The sequence below is a fragment of the Canis lupus genome, chromosome 30, assembly GCF_011100685.1.
Source record: "Canis lupus familiaris isolate Mischka breed German Shepherd chromosome 30, alternate assembly UU_Cfam_GSD_1.0, whole genome shotgun sequence".
NCBI lineage: Eukaryota > Metazoa > Chordata > Mammalia > Carnivora > Canidae > Canis > Canis lupus.
The window spans coordinates 30970642-30993646 of NC_049251.1; the positions used below are offsets into that span (position 1 = coordinate 30970642).

At 51.6% G+C, this 23005-nt stretch overlaps 1 protein-coding gene across 5 annotated transcripts in view; it reads right to left on the reverse strand.

The window, feature by feature from the left end:
* Positions 1 to 22659, reverse strand: part of MEGF11 (multiple EGF like domains 11) — a 344798-nt gene extending 322139 nt beyond the window's left edge. For all 5 annotated transcript variants that reach the window (XR_005381792.1, XM_038580760.1, XM_038580759.1 and 2 more), the window contains exons 1-2: positions 22560 to 22659; positions 14669 to 14771 (exon numbers count right to left, since the gene is read on the reverse strand). The gene's annotated coding sequence lies outside the window, so the exon portion shown is untranslated. The remainder of the gene's footprint in view (positions 1 to 14668; positions 14772 to 22559) is intronic.
* Between the last annotated feature and the right edge of the window lie 346 nt (positions 22660 to 23005).

A 23005-nucleotide genomic window follows, 5' to 3' on the forward strand; every position in this document is an offset into this window, starting at 1 on the left:
TTTACCCCAGCCTGTTGGGCCCCTCTAAAAGATAGGGTTTGGGCCGTGTTACCTGACTGGCACCCCAGGCCCTTGGGGACTCGTACTCTAATAGCGCCCATCTCACCTTACTGCCCCCAGGGGAGTAGATTCTGATCCTTACACCTCCAGTCTCCAGGGAAGGTCTTGCTCCAAATGAAATGAGCACCCAGGATGGGAAAGGAAGGACAGGGAGTCTTATTAAGGAAGTTGTTGGCCAGGCCCTGAGCCCACAAGGTGCCATACTTCCTGTCTGATTTCCTTGACCACCCAACAAATTTATGAGGCGAGCAATAGTATCAACCATTTTACAGATGAGGAAACTGAGGCTCAGAAAGTTTAAGTAACTTCACAGAAGCTGTACTAGAGATAAGGTGAAGCCCCTGGCCTGACTTGAAAGCTCACGCTGCTAAGGAGGATGCCACAGTGAGGCACATAGAGGGGACAGGATGTCCAATAGTAACACTACCTCGAGTGCCAACAAAGGCAGGTGTGACCCTGGGAGAGATATTGCCACCTCCGTTTGTTTTTTTTTTTTAATTTTTATTTATTTATGATAGTCACAGAGAGAGAGAGAGAGAGGCAGAGACACAGGCAGAGGGAGAAGCAGGCTCCATGCACCGGGAGCCTGATGTGGGATTTGATCCCGGGTCTCCAGGATCATGCCCTGGCCCAAAGGCAGGCGCCAAACCGCTGCGCCACCCAGGGATCCCCGCCACCTCCGTTTTACATGGTGCTGACACTCAAACAGGGTTGACACTCAGCTACCACTAATACGAACACCAGCTTTGCACAGATATGTCCCAGGCCCCTTGCTAAGCACTGAGCATGCATCATCACATTCAATCCTCACAACACCAGAAGAGAAGCACCATTATTACTCTTCTTACTTTACAGATGGAGAAGTAAAAGCAACTACCCAAAGTCACTGCATTAAATGCCTGCCCAGTAGCCATACCCCCCTCTTCATTCCCAGAGTGGCCCAGTTTTGTCCAGGGCCCTGCCCATCCTCTCCAACATGACTCAGGGAAATATACCCCAAGTGAATTTTCATTCCTTGAGCCAATCCTGGTAATCCCTTTCATCATGCCAGTGATTGGCTTAGGAAGGAGCTCGGGACCCAGTTCTTCCCATAAGAGGCGAGGAAAATCAGCTGGAGGGCATCTGGGGAAGGTTTCGTTGCTCTTAAAAGGAGATGCCCAGTAAGAGATGGATACCCCCCTCTTCCGCTGGATATTGTCATTTGTGAATGTGATGCCTGGAACTACAGCACCAACTCACCACCATGAGGCATAAGCACGACGACGAGCCGACATGCTGAGGAGAGCCGCCAGAGGGGTAGAAAGGACCTGGCTTCTTCTTGTTTAAACCCTTGATGTCAGGCTTTTCTGTTACTCACGACTGAGCTGATGTAGCCAAAGGGAAGGTGAACGTCCGTCTCTCTGGCTCTATACTCAAAACTAGATTGAAGTTAAGCCCAGAACTTGTATCTGTGGGCTACTCTAAAGATTGGACATCAGGAAAAAAAATAAATAAATTTAAATATATATTTAAATATATATTATTTATATAAAAATATTATAATATATAATACATACATAATATATTAAAATATTTAAATAAATATATTTATATAAATATTTAGCTATCAGACTGTGCACCTAGACAGACCCAGCATGGTTGTCCCCTTGACCTTGGGCCTGCCTGGTTCAATCCTAGATAGAAAACACAAGCCAGGCCCCAAGCTCTGCCTGGCCATGCAACTGTGACTCCAAGCCCTGAAGAACCAGGATCTAAGCAGGGATGCTCAGCGGACACCTCGTAATGGAGGAAAGATCCTGGAGCCAGCCCCTGCCCCTTGGGAAACAAGTCTCGTTTCATTCTCCATTCCTACCGCCTTCCTCTGCTGCTGCCCCATAAATCTCCAGTTTATTAATCCTTTACATGAAGCAGTTGGTGCTGGATCCTGATTTACTCCCTGTTCATAAAACTCTGAGATATTAAAGGTGGAAATTACCCAGAAGGACACAGAGCCTCCACTGGGGAGCCCCAGAGCAGTTCCTGGCCCAGAACCAGGCCCCTCTTGCCCTTCCCACCTTCAGAGCTCAGGATCTGGTGATGTCATTGCCTTGCCCTCCCCCACAGCCAGGACGTAAGGGGCTCTTTGTCCTTACACACCTCCTGACCCCTACTCGGCACAAGGCAGGACAGGAGGCACCACTGTCTCCATTAAAACCCATTTCAGAGTCTCCTACTTTTTGAAGATTTTCCTCTCCTTAAATCCCTCTGCTTTACATGTGAAACTGGGCGGCGGGGGGGGGGGGGGGGGGGGGGGGGGGTGTTCAAGCCAAGGCAAAAAGTAGGGAGCGGACTAAAACAATTGAAATGCCAAAATATGTGACAAATCCAGAGGCAGGATCAGGAAGGGAAATGGGCACTTTGTGTTTGTATTAAATGACTTTACCCACCCAGGTGCCTCAACTGCCGGGGATCATCCTCATTTCTCAAGCCTCCAAGGACACTTCAATACTGCATCACTGCAATACTCCCTAGACCCGTCCAGGTGCTCAGAACACAGATGGTCTCCAAAATCCAGCAGAGCCTGGATCCTCCTAACGAAACCCTGGATGGGTCTCCAGGCTGCCTGCCGAGAAACCTACATCTCACAGTCCACCCCAAGAGTGGCTGCCAAATCCCATCTCTTCCCTGCAGGTCAGAGAGAGCCACAAGCAGTCATCAGGGTCTCATATCAAGGGCAAAGACTCTCCTAGTTTAGGAGAACAACATATCTTTAGCCCGACAATATGCCAGGGATGACCTGTCTGACCAGGTCCCTCCTCCTGAGGCCCTCACCATGGTTTTAAAGCTAGAAGACTATCATAAGCCGAGTGTCAGGGGAGCAGAAACAGAGGTCACTTAGCTCAAAGGAGGGAGGGGAATTCAGGGAAGGCTTCCTGGAGGAGGCAGTGTCTGGGCTGAATTGTGAAAGATAAGAATCAGAAAGAATCAGAAAACAGCAAGAGCAAAGGCAAGGAGGTACAGAGCAGCATTGTGTGTTCTGGGGGAGAGGAGGGCTGGAAGCCGGTTGGAGCTACCAAAGCATAAAGTACAGGGTGGATTACGGGTAGCGGATCAGGGAGGCAGTGGGGCCTTCACTGAGGTGCTATTGAGCTTTGACTTTATCCCAAAGGCAATGAGGAACCATTAAAGGGTTTCTGATAGGACAGGGTCATGGTCCAGTTTGCACTTTAGAAAGATCCCTCTGCCTGCCTTGGGGAGGATGGACCAGGGAGGGACTAACAGGGAGGAGAGAGGTCGTCACAGTCAGAAGATGGAGAAGGTTCTAGGCAAGGCAGAGAGCTTCTGATCGAGGAGCAGCTCCTTGGTCTGGGGCACTAACTATGTCTGCCCTTCACACCATGGATGGGTCTGGATGGGGCAAAGTAGAGAGAGGCGGAAGCCTGGGGGCCCCATGGGGTGCTTACCTCATCAGCAGAAAAGTCTTTCCTCTGCATGAAAATGGAGGGGCAGAGGGGCTGGGCCAAGACAGAGAGCCCACCCCAACCCCCCAGAAAGGACCCATCATCTCATATTGGAAATCCACCTCAGTCCTCTCCATGAGCAGGGCATGTGTCACCCTACCCACCACCTGGCACCCCCTCCTTTGTTCACTGACAACACGATCTGGGTGCCCTCCTCCGGCTTTCAGGGGCCCGGCACCTGGGTGCTGGTCTCCACTCCTCCTCATCACGCTGCCCGTTGAGTCTGCTCATTTCCACCAGACACAGTGCCTCAAGGACTGGGACCCTGTTTCCTTCATTTCTGACTGGTGCTATTTGAAGTCTGGTCAGAGAAACTCCTCAAGTGTGGACCCCTTAACAGCGTTTCCCCCCTCACGGTGCCCAGTCTATCCAGAGAAGGTGCCTTCCTGACAAAGTGGGGTGCCTGAAACCTGACCTCCTTCCACGTCACTACCCGCCCCTGCTGCCAAAAATGATACCATCGCTCAAAAGTGATGTTCTCACCACTGCACCTGCAAATGAGGAAATCAGCAGGCGTGTCTTCAGTGCCGAACGAGTGCCATTATCTCTAATTCTCAAATAATCCTGCCGTAAGTAGCACTGTTGCTGACATTCTACAGGGTCAGAACCTGGGACTCCGAAGAAGCTGAGCCTCATACCCCAGTTGCACAACTCACAGTTCAAGCCTGGAACCCCACGCTCGCCTGCAAAGCGCACCAGCATGCAGAGACACCCAAGTATGACCCTGGGTTACATCCCCTCTCCGGCCTCAGTCTCCTCATCTGGCTAGTGGGATAACAGGAGGACCTCCCTTATAGGGTGGTTTGTGAGAACCCAGTGAGACAATCCTGAAAGAAGCCGGCAGGCCATCAGCCCGCATGGCTCAATGCTGTCTGGAGGGCAGGCCGTCTGCCCGGCGCTTCCTGCCTCCAGTGACTCCGTGGCCCCTGCCCAGGGACGGCAGGGAGAGGCACACTCCTGAATGATAAGTGAACCAGTGAACCAATCTTTTTCGTCTGGGTCGGTATAAATTATAGCAGGAAGCTTCTTGGGTAGGTGTCTTCTGTGGCATTAGATGTCTCATTAATTATGTATTAAGTGTTTGAACGGAAAAGATATCAGTAGCCTATAGGATGTATTTGCATGGTAATAGAGGATTGATTAGATGCAATATCTATACTGAGGGCTACTGGGATTTAGGTCCCGAGGCCTCACGGTGGTGGTAAATCACAGCCACAAAAATCTCTGCAATAGTAAATAATGGTGTCCCGATTGCTGGTGGGACTGTCCGTGCCTGCTGATGAGGGCCGCATGGCCACACAGCAAGGAACCGGGTAGCAGGGCCTGGCCCGGGTCCCACCTGCTGTGGGTCTGCTTGTCCAGGTGGACAACTCCCCACACCCCCATCCCCTCAGCCCGGCTAGAAACACCTGCCCCGCTCGGTCTGCAGATACGCCCGCCCGAGAAAGCCTTGAAGCTGCTTCCCAAACCTGGATTTTGCTAAAGGCTCTTCTGCAATTCCCTCTGGGAGTTAGATGCTCGAGTAGAAAGAAAATACATGTTGCTTCGCAAACTGCAGGCGGTGTGTCCCCTTTTAATGAGGAGATAGAGAGAGTTGGAGAAGAGCCGCTCCCACCCCTGGAGAGATGAAGGCCACCAAAAGCCCTTGTAGTCTGGTGCCCAGGTGTGCCTCCCAGAGGCAGCAGGGACAGGCTCCTACCTGAGCAGCAGTGATGAAGAGAACATGCTCGAAGCCCACTGCATGGATTAATTCACTTTGGTCTCAAAGCAGCTGTGTGCATTAGGTGCTATCACAACCCATTGTACAGGTGAGTAAACTGAGGCACAGAGAGCTCTCCCCTACAGACCAGCATTACTCACTCCCTCACCGCCTTCAGCCTATTACTTCAATGCCACCTCTCTGCTGAGATCCTCTCTAACCACTCCATTTTAAGCTGCCAACCTCCCCCCCTCCATCACTTCACCTTTCCTGCTTTTCTCCACATCACTCGTCATCTTCAAATATGCTCCGTCACCTATAACTGATTTTGGTTTTAGCCTGGCTCCCTCCACTAGAATGTAAGCTCCACGGGGGACAGAGTCCAGTCTGCTTGTCTTGTATTGTTTACTGCTACATCCCCACCAGCTCAAATGAGCCAGGCACGTATCAAGTGTTCAATAGACATTTTATCACCTGCCCAAGGTCACCCAGCTTTTAAATGGTAGAGCTGGGGTTCACCCCAGGCACTCCCGTCCCTGACCTGGTGCTCTGAATCACCATGCCTCACCCAGAAAGAACATTCTCCCCTCTGTTTAAGACATGTATGGGTGTTATAGGGGGACCCACCACTGAATGAAACTCCACAGTAAGCTCTGAGTTGGGAACGCCAGGGCTTCTGGGAACAGCTCACGCCTGACTCTTTGTGTTCTGTGACAAGTAGACCTGAAAACAGACCTTCTCCAAATAACCCTTGTGTTATGAACTGAGGGTGTTCCCCCAAATTTCACGTCTTGGAGCCCTAACCCTCAGTGTTGCTGTATTTGGAGTAAGCTAGGTAGCTAAGGTCAAATGAGGTCATAGGGTGAGGCCCTGATCTGATAGGATTAGTGTCCTCATAAGAAAAGATATCAGCATAAGCTCGGTGCACTCTCTCTCTCCCTCCCTAAGAGGGAACACATCCCAGAAAAAAGCCATATGAGCCCACAGCAAGAAGGTAGCCATCTGCTAGCCAAGAAGAGAGCTCCAGAAACCAAACTGGCTGGAATCTTGCTCTTGGACTTCCAGCCTCCAGAACTGAGGGAAAATGAATTTCTGTAGTTTCAGCCAGCCAGGCTACGGTATTTTGTTACGGCACCTGGGCAGACTAATATATACCCTGTCCTAGCTAAGCAGGTGTCTGCTGGCTCCCTGCTGCCTGCAGAATAAGGGCCAGACTCCAGCACTGGCCCTCACAGTGGAGTAATTAACTGACTAACAGTGGCTGGATCAGATCCCGTTTAGGTCCCTTCCCAGATTTGCTTGGTCCCATCTGCCCCCTGGACCATCAGCCTTCTCCACGGTGGGCCGGGCCGCCACCCCCACACGGTCTCATCCAACGCCGTGGGCTATCTCAACCTCCCCCAGGGGGAAGGCTGGGCCCTGGCACAGCCTTCACTGCATGCATCACGGGAGCCATAGCAGCTCCGCTGCCCAGGTTTGACCCACTGGACACACGGAGGAACTGGCTGTTCTCATCACTCCCGGACTCAGCTGAGTGCCATGCCATGGGGGCATGGGATTGGCTTCTCCAGTGGCTACCCACAGGAGATGACCCAGAAGTGCGAGAAGGTTAATGCCGTGCGGGAAAAACCACGATGTAGGCAGATAAGCTCTCCCTCCCACCCTCAAACTCTTCTGGGTCACAGTGGCACCACCTGGCCTCCAGAGACATCCCTCCTGTCTAAGCAACCAGCTTTTTGTCCTCCAGGAGCTGTGGCCCTGGACATTTGCTTTTCCTCCTTCCCTGTCTTACTTCCCCTTTCCCTGCACTCTCCTAGCCCTGGGACTGCTCCCCTACCTGGCCTCTGTAAAGCACTAGCACCAAGTTTTGCCTCAAACTCTGTTTTCTGGGAAACCCCAGATCTGCTCAGCCATGGATGGCTTTTGATGTCCAGCAGGGCCTTGCTTGCAGTAAAGACATACAAGAGAAGATTTTGAGAAAGAAACCAGATACTGCTGACCCTTCAATCAGGGGACGGTGGGGAACTGGATCCTTGGAGGTACAGACAAGGAATCTCTTGCGTCCATGCTGCTTCTGCATGTTTCCACCGGAGTATCCTGGGGACTCGACTCCCTAAAAGGCACTGAAGGGATTCAAGGCTGCAGCCTGTTGTCTGTACACAGTCTAAAAAGTATCTGATGAACAATTTATACTAGAATGTAAAAGACATTCTCTAGAACCTCTGTTTTATTAATGGAGCCCATGGGGACTGGAGATGCTAACTCACTGAATCTTCATTATGTGCAAAGCACTAAGCTAAGCCCTTTACCTGCATTGTTCATTTAATCTGTACAACAACCCCAGGTACTATTATTAAGTACTAGAATCATTTCCACTTTTGCAGATGAGAAAAAGGGCTCTCAGACAACCTATAACTTGTAGGTAACTTGCCCAAAACCATGCAGCCAGGACTCAAACCCATATCTAAGGGAGGGAATGTCAAGGATAGTGATGGCCCATAAGGAAGACACTTTAGGGGCACAGCCCCACTGGGGAAACTTTTTGGGCTGGTAGTTTCTGCGGCATAGAGATATCATTAATTATGCATCACGCGTTTGAAAGAAGACATTCTTTGCTCCTTGTCTCCCACTCAGCCTGGTCTCACAGTCTGTTCCCAGGCAGGAACGGGTATAGGGGTGCTGAAAACCCAAGGTGGCCCTTCCTGCCCATCCCCCCAAGGGTGAGTCAGTGAGAGCCTGAGAAGCAGGCACAAGGACACAAGCTGGACTCTATCTGTCCCTGGTGTGACATGACATAGTGGACTCTGCTCAGAAGCCACTACCCACGGAATAAGAAAGTCTTCTCCCCAGAAATACACCTCTCAGGGTCCCAGGGCCTGTACCCACTAAACCGGTCCCCTTTGCCAACGGAGGGTAAAACAGGTTTCTGGGCCTTCCATCCTCCCCGGGGGGGGGCCCCAATTCCGAGACGGAGTTCTGGACCAGAGAGAAAAGAAAACGCTGCAATTCTAACATAATACCCTTCAAGAAGAGCAGCTACATTTTACCTTGAAAACTGCAGCACTGAAAGCGGAGTCTGTGTAGACCATGTAAATGATATGCAAATGTATGCGAACTTAATGCAAATGACTCAGAGAGCAGGCGCCAGAGTGCCTCTAGAGGGAGGTAGAGGGAAACCCCCCAGGGCAATTAGGAAGGGGCCAGGGGACACCTACCTGGGTGGCTCAGGGGTTGGGCGTCTGCCTTTGGCTCAGGTCGTGATCCTGGGGTCCCGGGATCGAGTCCCACGTCGGGCTCCCCGCGAGGAGCCTGCTTCTCCCTCTGCCTGTGTCTCTGCCTCTCTGTCTCTCATTAGAGCGCAGCACACTGTCCTAGAAACCCTGACACACGGACACACAGACACTAACAAACACAAAGGCACACAGGCTCACACACATACGTACCTACTACACCCCACACTCTAAAACACAAACACACGCAGACACACACATCACAGACACGGAGCCCCCCACACATGCACCGACGCACACATACCCATCCTGACCCAGTGCAGCCAGTCAAGACCATCCATCTGGAAAAGAAAGGAGTCTACATGTGCTGAACACCTACTCTGTGCCGAGAGTGATGAAGGAACTTAAAATCCTTATTTAATCTTTACAAAGCAACATTAAGAAGTGGGGGTGGGGGCACCTATGTAGCTCAGTCCGATAGGGATCTGACTCTTTTTGTTTTTTTTTTTAAGATTTTTTTATTTTTTATTTATTCATGAGAGACACAGAGCAAGAGAGAGAGAGAGGCAGAGACACAGGCAGAGGGAGAAGCAGGCCCCACGCAGGGAGCCCGATGTGGGACTCGATCCCGAGTCTCCAGGATCACACCCTGGGCTGCAGGCGGCACTAAACCGCTGCACCACCAGGGCTGCCCGGGATCTGACTCTTGATTTCCACCCAGGTCATAATCTCAGGGTAGAGAGACCGAGCCCCACGGTGGGCTCCAAGCTGAGTTGGAGGCTGCTTAGGATTCTCTCTCCCTCTCCCTCTGCCCCTACCCATGCTTGTGCCCTCTCAAAAAAAAAAAAAAAAAAAGTGGAGGTGATTAATTATCTCAATATTTACTGACAAGGAAAATGAAGCCCAGAGGCTCCTGGGTGGCTCAATAGGTTAAGAATCTGCCTTCAGCTCAGGTCATGATCCCAGGGTCCTGGGATCGAGCCCCTCATCAGGATCCCTGATCAACAGGGAGCCTGTTTCTCTCTCTCCCTCTGCTGTTCCCCCTGCTTGTACTCTCTGGCTCTCTCTGTCAAATAAATAAATAATCTTTAAAGAAGGAGGAGGAAGAGGAGGAGGAGGAGGAGGAGGAGAAAAAGAGAGAGAGACAGAGAAAGAAAGGCCCAAAGGTGAACTGATAACTTCTTGTAGAACCATGATGCTGCAACATTCTCCCCCTACAGCCCAGTGGAGCCTCCCCTGCACGGTGGGACATAGAAATTCCTGTCAGTCCCACCCCCTTCCACCTCTCGGTCCTCCCCAGCCAGTCCTTAACCCCATCTGGCTCCCTCAGAGACATTCCTCCCACTTCCATCCCTTCAGCTGGGGTATGCTCCAGGATGCAACCTCACATTCATTCTGGAAATCTGCTGGGGGTGGAAGGAAATCCTTTCTTTCCACCCAAATGGGAGACAAGACTGGATTTTTAGTAGCTGTCTATCTCTGAGAGAACGTTCACAGGAGAAGAATGACTCTCTCCTCCAAAGTATACAAACTTTAAATGCCACCCTACCCACCCCATCCTACAAAAACACACTCCAGAAGAAATACACTTTTCAGGGCAAGAATGAGTAAGATTTCTTGCTGCCTGCCATTAAGTCACTATGTTACCTTGGGCGGGCAGGCCACTCCCCACCCCCATCCCAGGGTATGTTTCCTAATTTGCCTGTGAGAGGTAGGACAAGCTGATTCCCAAGACCCCTTCCATCTCCCTGACAGCACAAGAGCATGAGGCTGACAGTTGTCCCACAGTGTTCCCCAAAACTGTCCCCTGGCCTTGGGGAACTCGCTGCTAATGCTGGGATCCGAGAAGCGCCAGTGCCTGAATCTCCACCAGGGAAGGATAAGGATCACACACAGCTCCAGGGTCATGATTCACCCATCACCCCCAGCCCTCTGATCTGCCAATTGGGGACATCCCCCTGGTAACCTCAAGGGTCTCAGTAGGTAGGTCAGCTGGGAGCAGAGGAATCTTAAAATATAATAAGGCCGTGATTATCGGAGCGCGAGCCAGGAGGAGTTACAAAATGACAAATTGTTGGTTTTGAGTGTATTTAGGGCCTCAGAGTCTCTTTCCAAATTAATATTCATGGAGACTAGCATGCAATTTATTTGCATATGTAGATTGTTGCTCATATCCTGCAGGATAAAAAAGTTTTGGGGTGTTTTTAATTATTATACTTATTCTAAGCTTGGATGATGAACCAGGCAGGTCAGGCAGGGGAAGGGCATCTCCCAACGGCAGAAGTGGTTTTTTTTTTTTTTAGAAGTGGGTTTTAAATAATTTTTGCTCTAGGGCCCCTGGGTGGCTCAGTCAGTTAAGTATCTGCCTTCAGCTCAGGTCATGATCTCAGGGTCCTGGAATCAGGCTCCACACTCAGCAGCCAGTCTGCTTCTCCCTCTCCCTCTGCCCCTCCTTCCCCATCCCCACTTGTCCACACTCTCTCTCTCAAATAAATAAACAAAATCTTTAAATAATTTTTGCTCTGATGAAAGGTGGGTGGGTCTTAAATCAACAGGAGTAAGTCGCCCCTACCCTGACCCACAGAATCAATACCAGAACAGCACTCTGGGGTCAACCCATCTAGCCTTTATCTCAGGAAGTCTGACCACCTCACATGTGCCCACGCAAGCCTCCAGGAAACCAAGCCTGCCACTGTCCCTCAAAGTCACTGTTGCAAGGCAGGCATCAGGTTTAGTGTAGGAGTTTGGGCAAGTCACTCAAACTCTCTGGGCCCCCATTTCTGACAATAACCTGCAAAGTTGTTATAAAACACAAACTAGATAACTACAGAAATGGATGGTAGCACTGGCCACGCAATATTAAGAATGTACACTTAGGGATCCCTGGGTGGCGCAGCGGTTTGGCGCCTGCCTTTGGCCCAGGGCGCGATCCTGGAGACCCGGGATCGGATCCCACGTCGGGCTCCCGGTGCATGGAGCCTGCTTCTCCCTCTGCCTGTGTCTCTGCCTCTCTCTCTCTCTCTCTCTCTGTGACTATCATGAATAAATAAATAAAATCTTTAAAAAAAAAAAAAAAAAAAAAAAAAAAAAAAAAAAGAATGTACACTTAAAAATGGTTAAGGCGGTAAATTTTATGTTATGTGTATTTACCACAATAATTTTTTTAAAAAACTCACAAACTTGAAAATAAATGCACCAAAAAACTGCTCACTCAAATGGGAAGTCCTAAAAAAAGGTAAGCATTGTTAAGTTACCTCTCCTGCAATAACCAGCATGCACTCCTCCCAGGGGCCTTCAGGGAAGGTTCTATCCCCTGGCACTGCCAGCTAAAGCCTCCTAAGGATCTGGGGACCATTATTAAGTGCTATCTTGCTTTTTTTCTTGGCTTCACTTCTCCTTTTTGCACAAATAACATGTCTTAACTGCTCCACCACTGTGATAATCCAGAGGATCCCGATTACTCCAGAGTACTTGTACTCTGATTGCTCAAAGTGCCTGAAACCTGGTGAGGGCCTGTAGATGGGGAGGCAGTGCAGCCTGGTGGGAAGCTCACGGGTTTTGAGTTATGCAGATTTGAGTGGAATCCAGATGCTGCCAATGATCAATGGGACCCTGGTGAGTAAATCTCTCTGAGCCTCAACCTTCTCATCTGTGCAATGGAGATAAGATCCACCTCTAGTCTATGTACCTCTTGAAAAAACAGCACATAACAAAGGCTCAGAACATAGTTCCTGTTATTAGGATTGCTGAAAAATCAGCAGCAACTCTCGCATTAACTTGCAGACCACTAGGGGCGCTATTCAGAGGGCTCAACAGTTGTTCTCAAGCAGGGGTTCTCGAGGCGCTGTAACAATCAGGGTTGTGTTTTTATTTCAAAGACCAAGCAGGGACACTGGGTCTCAATGCTCAGCTTTGCACCAGGGTCTGCTGTTGCACTAGAATTAAATAGAGCTCCTTTAATTGTGCAGGCTAATGAGAAAAAAAGCAGCATCCTAACACACAAATGTTTTTGGGCCAAGGGCCAGCCAAATGACCCCTCAGCAGGCTGTAGGGACAAAGGTTTCACAGTCACTCCAGTTGAGAAATGTAATAGGACAGGTGAGTCACCACAGGGCACACGGCGGAGGAAGCAGCCAAAATGCTCCATGCAGCCAAAACCACAATCTGTAGCAAGGGGTGATTTAATCTTAATGGAAAAACAGTGTCTATCACGTCAAATTAATATTGTTTATCTGAGTATTACTGGCTTTGTAGTTTGCATTTTAATTTGTAAACTTGTTTGGAATTTAATACTGTGTAAGAGTTATAAGCATAGGTTATTTATGCCCAGTTTTGTATTCATATATTTAAATATTATTATATTAATAATTTAAGACAATATTAGAGGTCTGTGGGAAGCTTTCTCCCCATTTAAAGTGCAACCATCTGCACATTTCTGAAGTTTTAAAACCATTGGCCTGAAAATTAATGCAGAAACAAACCCAGGGAGGGGCGCCTAGGTGGCTCAGCCAGGTGAGCATGTGGCTCTTGGTTTTGGCTGGGGTCGTGATCTCATGGCTCACGGGATCGAGCCCACCGAGCCCCTCTGAGCCCCCCATAGGGACTCTGCTTGAAGATTCTCTCCCTCTGCCCCCGCCCCCCTCACCCAGGCTCTCTTTCTGAAAAGAAAAGAAGAAAAGAAAAGAACCTAAGGAATCATTAAGGTCCTTAAAAAATCAGGTTTATTGAGGGGTGCCTGGGTGACTCAGTTGGTTAAGAACCTGCCTTCAGCTCAGGTCATGATCCCTGGTCCTAGGATGGAGCCCTGGTCTGGTTCAGCAAGGAGCCTGCTTCTCCCTCCCCACCCCCCACTTGTCGTGTGTGTGTGTGTGTGTGTGTGTGTGTGTGTGTGTGTGTGTCGATGAATAAATTAAAATCAGGTTTATTGGTCATTTCCTTCAACAATGGGTGGGGAGATGGGTGGCTTGGCTGAAAAGAAACTGTAGTAGAACAGGCAAAGGTTAAATGACTCACCCAAGGTCACTCACAAGTCAACCACGGCACCCAGAATTCCTGCCCCGGATGGCAGGGAGGTCTCCCAAACCCGAGGTGAATGAACTCCTTCTTCGTTTGCTCCTGAAACATCTTACTCCTCACAGAACAAGCAATAAAGGCTGATAAAAAAGCCGGCTTCCTCCACATCTCAGCTCCTCTCCCTCCCCCATTCAGAGCCAAAGCTGCATCCAAGTCCTGGGAAAGGTAGATTCCTCCTCCTGCTCCCAGCAGCACCAGAGGCTCCCAGCTCAAAGTGCCCCAAGAATGCCTGGAATAAAAGATTTCCTGTCTATCGTGTAGGGACACTGGGCTTAGTGCAAAGAAGCTTCCACCTCCTTCCCGCCTCTGACACCAGCATCACCAATGGGTAGACACAGAGCCCCATTCTGGGCTGGCTTCTAGGGTGGGGAAAGAAACCAGTTTTGATGGGCTAGTTGGTTGGGGAGGTGTGACCAGCACACCCCAGGGGGAAGGGAACCAGCGGACAGGCAATCCAGGGCTCAGCTGTACAGTGAAGAGGAGAGAGCTATAGGAACTCAGAGCAGAGGTAGACGGACAAGAGATAGCAGAGACGGGAGCCCTCTACAGGGTGGGGGCCACAGCTGTGCTGGTCAAGTGGAACCTGCTGAGCGGTTATTTCAGCCAGTAGCAACAGCTGTGAGAAGGATGACAGTTTTCTGAGACAAGGAGGAGGCTGCAGATGAGGAGTCTCACCCCCTACCAAGCTCCCTTCTGTGTCTCCATTGCCACCTTCTTGCTGATCCTCAGACTCACCAGGCAAGCTCTCACCTCAGGGCATTTGCACTGGCTCTTCCCTCTGCTCAGTGCTCCCTGCCCCCTGATGTCCACAAGGCAGCCTTCCTCTCAGTCTCTGCTCCAATGTCACCATCAGAGAGGCCTTCCCTGACCACACTGTATAAGACAGCAGCATCCCATTGCCACATATACCCTCTCCCTTGCTATCTTTCTTCATTATAATCATCACAAAGTATATTATATAATGTATTTGGTTTTTACCATCTGTCTCCCCTCATTTCAATACAAGCTCCACGAAGGCAAAGACTGTTTCATTCTCCGCTATGTTCAACATGTGGTCAATATGCAGTATTTACAGAATGAATGAATGAATGAACGAACAAACAAACCAGAGGACAGAAGAATGCCTGTCAGAAGTCCTGGAGCTGGAGACTCCTCCAACAGACCACACTCCTGCAGAAATCAGCGGTGTCTTCCTTCCACAGGTGATACCTGAGACACAAGAACAGGAGTGGTGGCAGGTGAGAGCGGATGGATACAAAGGGTGGGATGGGGGAGGGGAAGGGCGGAGGAGTTCAGAAAACCTGGCTCAAGCCCGGCTTGAGTCCACTAGCAGGATGTTTTATGCTCTAAAGAAATCTCTAGCCCAGGCTTGCAGGTAGCCGGAAAGACAGTCAAGGTAAAAAGGTGAGTGATCACTATGAGCCACAAGCTAACAGGAGGAGCAGGTAGGTCCTCAGGAAGTCATAGGAAACGTCAGAGTTTTTTTTGTTTTATTTTGGTTTTTTGTTTAAAGATTTTATTTATTTATTCACGAGAGACAAAGAGACAGAGGCAGAGACACAGGCAGAGGGAGAAGCAGGCTCCCTGCAGCCTGATGCGGGACTTGATCCCAGGACCCTCGGATCATGACCTGAGCCAAAGGCAGACACTAAAGCACTGAGCCACCCAAGGTGCCCCATCGTCAGAGCTTTAAAAGTCCCCAAGCACACTCTCCAGACAAAACAGGGTCTGGGCCTCATCAGAGACAGGCGACAGAAGGAGGCAGGGGGACATAGCAAATAGAAAAAGGAATCTGAGAGAACAGAGCACCATAGGGTCAGGAGAACCTCACAAAGATATATGAAACAGACACAGAAGAAAGAGCCTGACCTTGGCCCTCACTCTGCCTCCCGCTGGCTGAGCAAGCTTGGCAAGCGGCTTCACCTCTCCCAGCCTCCATTTTCTCATCAGTAAAATGACAACAATAATCCCAACTTCCCAGGGGTCTTCCAAGGCCGATCTAAAACAGTTTCTGAAAAATCACCTAAAGTAGTACCCAGCAGACAGCAGACAGTCATCAAATTTAGTCCCTTCCCTAAATTGAAGTTAAAAAAAGAAAAAAAAAAAAAAACAGTAAAGATTAACTGACTATTCAGGTAAATAATCTTACTTCCCCTATTTGTATGATTTATTAATTCAATAAAAACACATGGAGGTGCCAGGTGCCCGCTGGCCACAATGCTGGATGCGAAGAAGTATCTACCCCCACCCCACCTCGGACCTCCGTGGTCTCACGTCCAATCGGGATGATAAGGAACATTCCAGCCAGATGCAGAACAATGACACCAGCGTCATATCAGCATGTACGGAATTGGTGGTATAGCGTAATTACTACACAAGTTCAGGAGAAGGAAAGATCAATGCTTCGAGATCACTGTGGGCTCTGGTGGTCGGGGATGTCCCTCTAACACCAGCCTTAGGAGAGGGTGGCTCAGCTTAAACACAGAGAAAGACAGGATTTGAAGCAGGCTTGGGGATGGCAGGGATGGTGAGTCCTAGCAGGTAGGGATGGTGAGGCAGCACAGCTTTGGAATGTCCATTTGAAGAGTTTGGGCTTCATCTACTGAAGACTACAGAAAAAAATGTAAGGTAACAAGTGGAGAATAACCAATGTCTTAGGATGACTCAAAGGAGAGAGAGAAATATGAGGCTGGGAAATGCCCTGCTCCTGCCCCCCACAAGCCACATGACATGTCTGCAGATTCCAGACTCATTGCCACCTCTGCCCTCGAATTACAAACTATACCACTTGCAAAGCCCCACAGACGGCTCCTTGTGACATGTGTCCCTGTGCACTCCCATGCATTGTGCCCAGAGCAGGATGGGAGACAGGAGCAGGAGGCCAGTGCCAAGGCCCAGCACAAGGCAGAAAGAACGCGAACGAAGAGGACATCTCCCGTTGTAAAGGAGGACTTCTATCCCAGAAATGTAAGGGAGAAAATTAGTGCATGAATATTGGCAGTAGAGGAAGGGGGTGGGCATCAAGAGCATAGCTGAGGTTTTGAGCCCAAGCAGCTGGGAAGGCGGTGGTGCCAACAACAAAAATGAAGAATCCAGAAGAGCAGATGGCTTGAGACATGGGAAGACATCAGATTTCAATTTAGGCATGTGAGTTTTACAATGGCAACTAGATATCCAAATAATAACAGTGATAACAATAATATCTAATCAATGACTGAAAGGTAGTATGAGAGGTGGAGACTGATCGGTCCGCAGAAACCACGAATCCAAGATGGTAAGGAAGCAGCCGTGACCTGCCTGCCAGCCAGAATCACGGCTGGCTAAATTCGGACTCTCGAAGACACTGTAACTACAGAGATGAGATCTCGTCTTGGCCTAATGACCCCATTTTACCACTGAGAAAAGCAAGAGGAAGCATATTGGGCAGAAGGAGCTAATAACCCATCCATACGTACATGCTGGATTTCCAGGATGCACATGAACCACCTCCTCCAGGAAGCCTTCCCTAGGTACTGTGCCGCCCACTGATGTCATACTCCTCGCACCAAGGTTGGTCTGCAAGTCATTATTATTTACCTACCCTTTATTCTCTGATTATTTGATAGCCTAGTCTTCTCAATGCCTCCTGCACTGGATCAGAATTCTTTGATGTCAGAGATCAGATCTTCAAATAACCTACTTCTTGTATCTCAATCAACTGTAATTATTAATTTGGATTTATCATCCCAATAGATCTCCATTACACAGATCAGTAAACTGAGGCTCAAAGAAGTCAAAGGCTTGACTAGGGTCACAAGGCTAAAACGTAGGCAGACCATTCAAACCCAAGTCTTAAACTCTATGGCGGGTGCCATTGGTTACTTCTTTCCAAGAGCATTCCTCTCTGACGCCCAACACACAAATCAAGATTGTTCTAGGCCAGTGAGGGTGTTCTTCTTCCCTTGCCTGTGGTTGGTGTACACGGTCATGTGATTCACATTTCCAGCCAATGAGACCCAAGGGAGAGTCTGCCCTGGGACCTTCGAGAAAGGTTCCCCTCCCGCCTTTCCTGCCCCCTGCTTCTTATTGTAAGGGTATAATACCCGGAACTGTTGTTGTGACCTTATGGACAAGGAAGGATGAAAAGAATCTAGATCTTGATGATGCTGTTGAACAACTGAAAGAACCAAACTCGAGGAAGACATAACCCACACCTCTTACAATGGGAGATACCAAGTTCCTTACTGCTTCAAGCAGTTGAGTTCAAGTTTTCTGCTATTTACAGTGCTGACTGATGCCCACCCCAATAGAGGACTTCAGTCCCTAAAGGTACCTGAGCCAAGCTTTATGGGAGATACAGAACAAGTAAAAGTCCTGGTCCCTCCCTTCATTGTGCCTGTGCCGAGATTGGACAATCGATAAGTGTTCAATCTATACTTGATTGATTCTCCCTTTGCTCATCAGTTCCAAGGGACATATATTCCCTGAAAGCATCTTTCTTCCCTTTACTAAGCCTCACTAATTATCTCTAGGTTTCAGCCTCACAATTTGACTATGGCCTTAACATTACCGACCAGGTCCTTCCCTGCAGCATCCCTCCACCTCTGACGATGGAGCTAGAAGCAAGGTACTTGCACTTGGCCCAGAGAGACCATCAGCGAAACTCCGCATTCCTAAATATTTGTTCTTTGAAATGTCTTTCTCAATTAGATCTCACCCAAATGTTTGAGAGTCAGGCTAAATTCCAACTTCCTGCTCCAGAACAGACATGTTGAGCCTGCATAATTACTGCAGCCAGCTTTATTTGCTATAAAAACATGGATTTTTTTTTGCTCCTTCTCAACTGTAAAATAATCAATAAATAGGATCCAGATGAAAAATGCCAGCATTTAGGAAAACAACCCTTTTATGGTTCTTTTCTTTGGGGTCTAATTAACACGTTGGGGATAAAATGTGCTGTTACATTTACCCAACCAGCGAAGTTGAAACACAAACTCTCCTTTCCTCCTGCTGAGATACAGCTTCACATCAGAAATATAGGTGAAACAGTTTCAAAACATTCCAAAATGTTCAACAAACAGATCTGTAAACCCGTGATGTGGACTTCCTCCAACCCCTCTCCATTCACACTGGCTGTTCGATTGTTTTTTTTTTTCCTCTCTCCTCTGAGAACACATTGCATAGTTACTGTCAAACACAGATAGTCCCATTAGCAGGAGAAGCAATTCCTCTGACTTTCTGTCTTTTAAATGAAGAAGACCTGCCTTTTTGGACACTGACCACCCAGGTCATGAAAGTTTCATGAGGGGTTCTCGAAGCAGATGACACCTTTTCAATTATAACCACTGCTATAATAAACCCCCACAGAGCCACAGGGCATGGAGTCTACATCCAACACATGACACCTATTTATTCCCTAATTACATTGCAATATATTCTCTCTGTGTGTGTGCTGATGAAGATAAAATATTCTTTTAATTCTATGGCCTCCTGGGGGGTCCGGGGGAGGGGATTATGCATAGGCAAATTCTGGGAGTTCCTAGAGCTAAATCATAGCCTTTGTCCCAGGCTCCTCCACTGCATAACCTCAAGAAAACCTCTCACTTTCCCTTGTTCTACCACAGTGGTTCTCAAAGTGTGGTCCTGGACCAAGAGCATCAGCATCGCCTGGGAACTCGTTACAGATTCTAATTACTGGACCCGCCCTGGACCCACTGGATCAGAAACTTCAGGGCAATCTGTGTTTAAACAAGCCTCCTGTAGTGAAGTCTAAGAACCGCCAGTCTACAAAATGGGAAGGAAAGAGCATTATTTTAAATCGAATCAGAGATCAGGAATACCTGGATTCTACAGTACTGGGCTCCCTTCTGCATAGCTGTCCCAATCTGCAGAGTCAGGGCTCCATTTACCCATCTGTACAATGGGGCTACGGAGTTCAAGTAGCTGTGGATGCTGGAATTTAAGAGGTACACGGTTACCTGGTACCAGTCTCTATGGATACCTAGCAAGACCACAGTTGCCAGCACTCACCAGCTCCCTCCCCCTGTGCTCGGGCGGCAGGAGCTCTGCAGAGCCGTTTGTTCCCCAATGCCATATCTAAGGTCCTCAATGCAGCTGCCTCTGGGTTACCCTTGGCAACCAGGAGCCGGGGTCATGGAAGACCACAGAATCTCCAAATCTCATAGCCAACAGCTTCCAGCCTTTCACCTCAGAGCCTTGAACCACTGGAGAGGCTCAGAATTCTCTGTCACATTGTCCCATTTCTTCAGACATCTTTTGTGTATTTGCCTCCATTCCGCAATGACACTTTACCTCATGGAGAACTGGAACCTAGAACATCAGCATCATGAGGTCTGGGACTCAGCCTGTCTGGTTCATCGGTGTATCGCTTAGACCAGTGCCTGGCAAAAAGGAGGAGCTTAAAAACTATCTGTTGACCAAATATCCCTGGCACGGCGAACACCCTGCCCATAGTAGGTCCAGTAGTATGTTCCACACCCTCAAGTATCTAAATTCTAAAAGTTACAGATGGGAAGAGGCAAAGGAACTATTTGAAAGCTAGGCAACAAGTAGAAAAGGGTAAAAGAGAAGCAAAAGGCTGACTATAGCCCTTGCCTCATGGGGTGCTGACTTCCCAGCCAATTGCTCACCCTAGACCTTGCACTAGAAGACTCTAGGGACACATTCTGAATTCGCTGTCTGAGGAGCTGGCTCTTCCAACCGTCCTAGTGCTTTTCTCTCAAAAGCCAAATTCTCATCCACCCTGACTCCACTGTCCTTTGACCAGTCACTGAACAAGTCATGAGCTTTCCTGCCCCTCTCTTTGTGCCCCAGCCTTGTGCCCCACAATCTTCCTCCCCGCACTGGAATCTACCCAGGGCTCCATTCCAAATCCTCCCTTCTCCGGAGACTTATCCATCACTCTGCCCCCCTCCCAGAGGGATTTCACCTGAGATCGCCAAGCTTCCGTGGCTAAAAGACAATGACTGCTCTCCCCGTGGGTTGCACTTTATGGGGCTGGCTCAGGTCTAAGGGCCCCCTTCACCCGCAGACTTCAGTGCAGGCACAGGATAGGTATGCAACAAACTGTCGCCTCAGTGATGTGTCCTGGGAGGTGATCCCAGCACAGCAGCTACCAAGAGACCCTTCCTCTGCAGTCCTCTGCCTCTAAACTCAGGCCCAGTCCTCCACGCCGTGTCCTGCCAGAAAGCACCTGCCCCATGCTAAAAAAGTGATGATGCCGGCATAGAGTATTGGGGGGAAAAAAATAAAACAAAACCAAAAAAAAAAAAAAAAAAAAACCCTGAACCAGGAGTCAGGAGGCCCCAGTTGACATTTCCTTCCACCCCGTTACCCAGCTCTAAGCAAGTCCTTTCACTTCTCCCCGCCTCGGTGTGCTGAGCTGTGAGATGGGAGGAAGCGATGGAGACCGAAGAGACCTTGAATTTCTAGGGCCTTAAGCAATCTGTGAGCTACCGAGAGAGATGGTGGGTGGCGAGCACGAGGGAAACCCGCCACAGGAGCTGAGGGGTGCACCTGCTGGTGGGTTCCACGCCCTCCGGGGACCCCGGCCAACCTGCGGGGAGCTCCGGGACAGAGCCCCCAGCTCAGGGCCGCACGAGCCCGCTGCAGACCCTTCGGGAGAACCGCCCCAGCAGCGCTCCAGCAGAGGCGGTGCGAGCTGGGGCGGCCAGCTCCGGGGAGGCAGCCGCACGGGCGGCCACTGCGGTCTCGGGGACCCCACGCGCCCCGCAGGCTCCGGTGGACGCCCCCGCCCCGCCCCGCCCCGGGCAGCCTCCGCTCGGGAGTTAACCCCCGCCTCCCCGGCAGAGCGCAGGGGGAGGGGGAGGGGGGGGGAGGGGGAGGGGAGGGGGAGGGGACCCCGATGGCCCCGCACGGCGAGCGAGTCCGCGGGGATCCCCAACCACCCCAGGGCCCCCTCCGACCCGCCTGGGCCCCCGCCGTCTCGGCCCCCAGCGCACGGAGCGGGGGATCCCGCAGCGCAGCCACTTTGACATATTTTTCTAGGGGACGTGACCACGCGGGCCAGGCGCGGGCGGATCCGGGAGCGGCCACGGAGGACGGAGCGCGGCGCGCGGGTCCTGGAGCGGCAGCCGGGGCTGGGGCCTCGCAAACCGGGGCGCCCCGACCGGCCGGGGCCGCGTCTCACTCGCGGACCTCGACGCCCGCGGGGGCCAATGCTGCGCCTTTTTGGAGTCTTTTTTTTTTTTTTTCTTTTCCCCCTAACTCATTAGAAGAAAAAAACAATAATAGTAAAGTCCGGGAGGAAGGCGGCTTCGGCGCTCTGTAGCTCCGCGGGCTGCCGCCGCCACCGCTCCCGCAGCTCCGGCCCCCGCAGGCCTGGGCGGCAAGTTGGCAACTTGGGGCCCGCGCTCCGGGCGCGCACCGGGAGCGTCGCGCTTCGCTTTTAACTTCGGGAGCCGCGGAGGGGGGGAGGGAGGGGGGTGCGCCGGGGACCCGAGGGCCGCCCGGGAAGTCAGCCCGCCGGGCTTCCCCGAAGGGAACCGGAGGGACGGGACGGGAAGGAGCGAAAGGCGCACGCGCTCCGTTCGGCGCCTCCAAAAATAAAATAAGCAAAAGCGCGCGGGGCTCGGGCCGGGGCTGGGTGGCCCAGGCGCCCCGCGGGCCCCGGGGGGGGACCTGGCTGCGCCCCGCGGCTCCCGGCTGGAGGGCGCCCGAGGCTCCGCGCGCGGAGGGCGCGCCCCGGGCGGCGGGGGCGGGAGAGCCCCGGGGTCCCCCCGCGGCCGGAGGGCGGGCGCCTGCGACCCCGGGACCCCCGCGCTCGCCCACGCCCGGGCATCCTCCGCCGCCCCCGCCGCCCCCGCCGCCTCCCCGCGCAAACTCGGCTCCCGCAGCCCGGCCCCCGCGGAGCCGCTGGAAAGTTTGGCCGCGAGGCCGCAGAGCCCCCTCCCCGGGGCCGCAGCCCCCCGCCGCCGCCCCCGCGCCCCCCGGGCCCCGCGTCCCCGCCGTCCCCGCCGTCCCCGCTGCGCCACCTACCTGCTCCGGCGGCCGCCCGGGCGCGCGGTCCCGGTCCTCCGCAGCCCGAGCCGCCGAGCGCCGGGCAGGAGCCGGAGCCGCGGGCAGCGCATGAGCCGGGCGCGGGGGGCGGGCGCGGGGCGCGGGGCGCGGGGCGCGGGGCGCGGGGCCCGCCGGCGAGCGACGGAGCGACTGAGCCACCGCCGGGCGCACGAGCCGCGGCCGCTGCGGAGCCGCCCCCCGCGCGGCCCCTCCCAGCGCCCTCCCCCCGCGCGCGGCCCCCCCGCTCCCCTCCCCTCCCCTCCCCTCCTGCTCCCGCCCGGTCCTCCCAGACCTCGCTCTCCTCCCTCGCTCGCCCGTTCCTTTTCCTCTCCGCCCCTCTCCGGCTTCCCCTCTCCCCGGATCCCTGGGTTTTCCAGCCTCCCTTCCCACCAGCCTGCCGTCCGCCTCGCCTTCTCGCCCTTCGG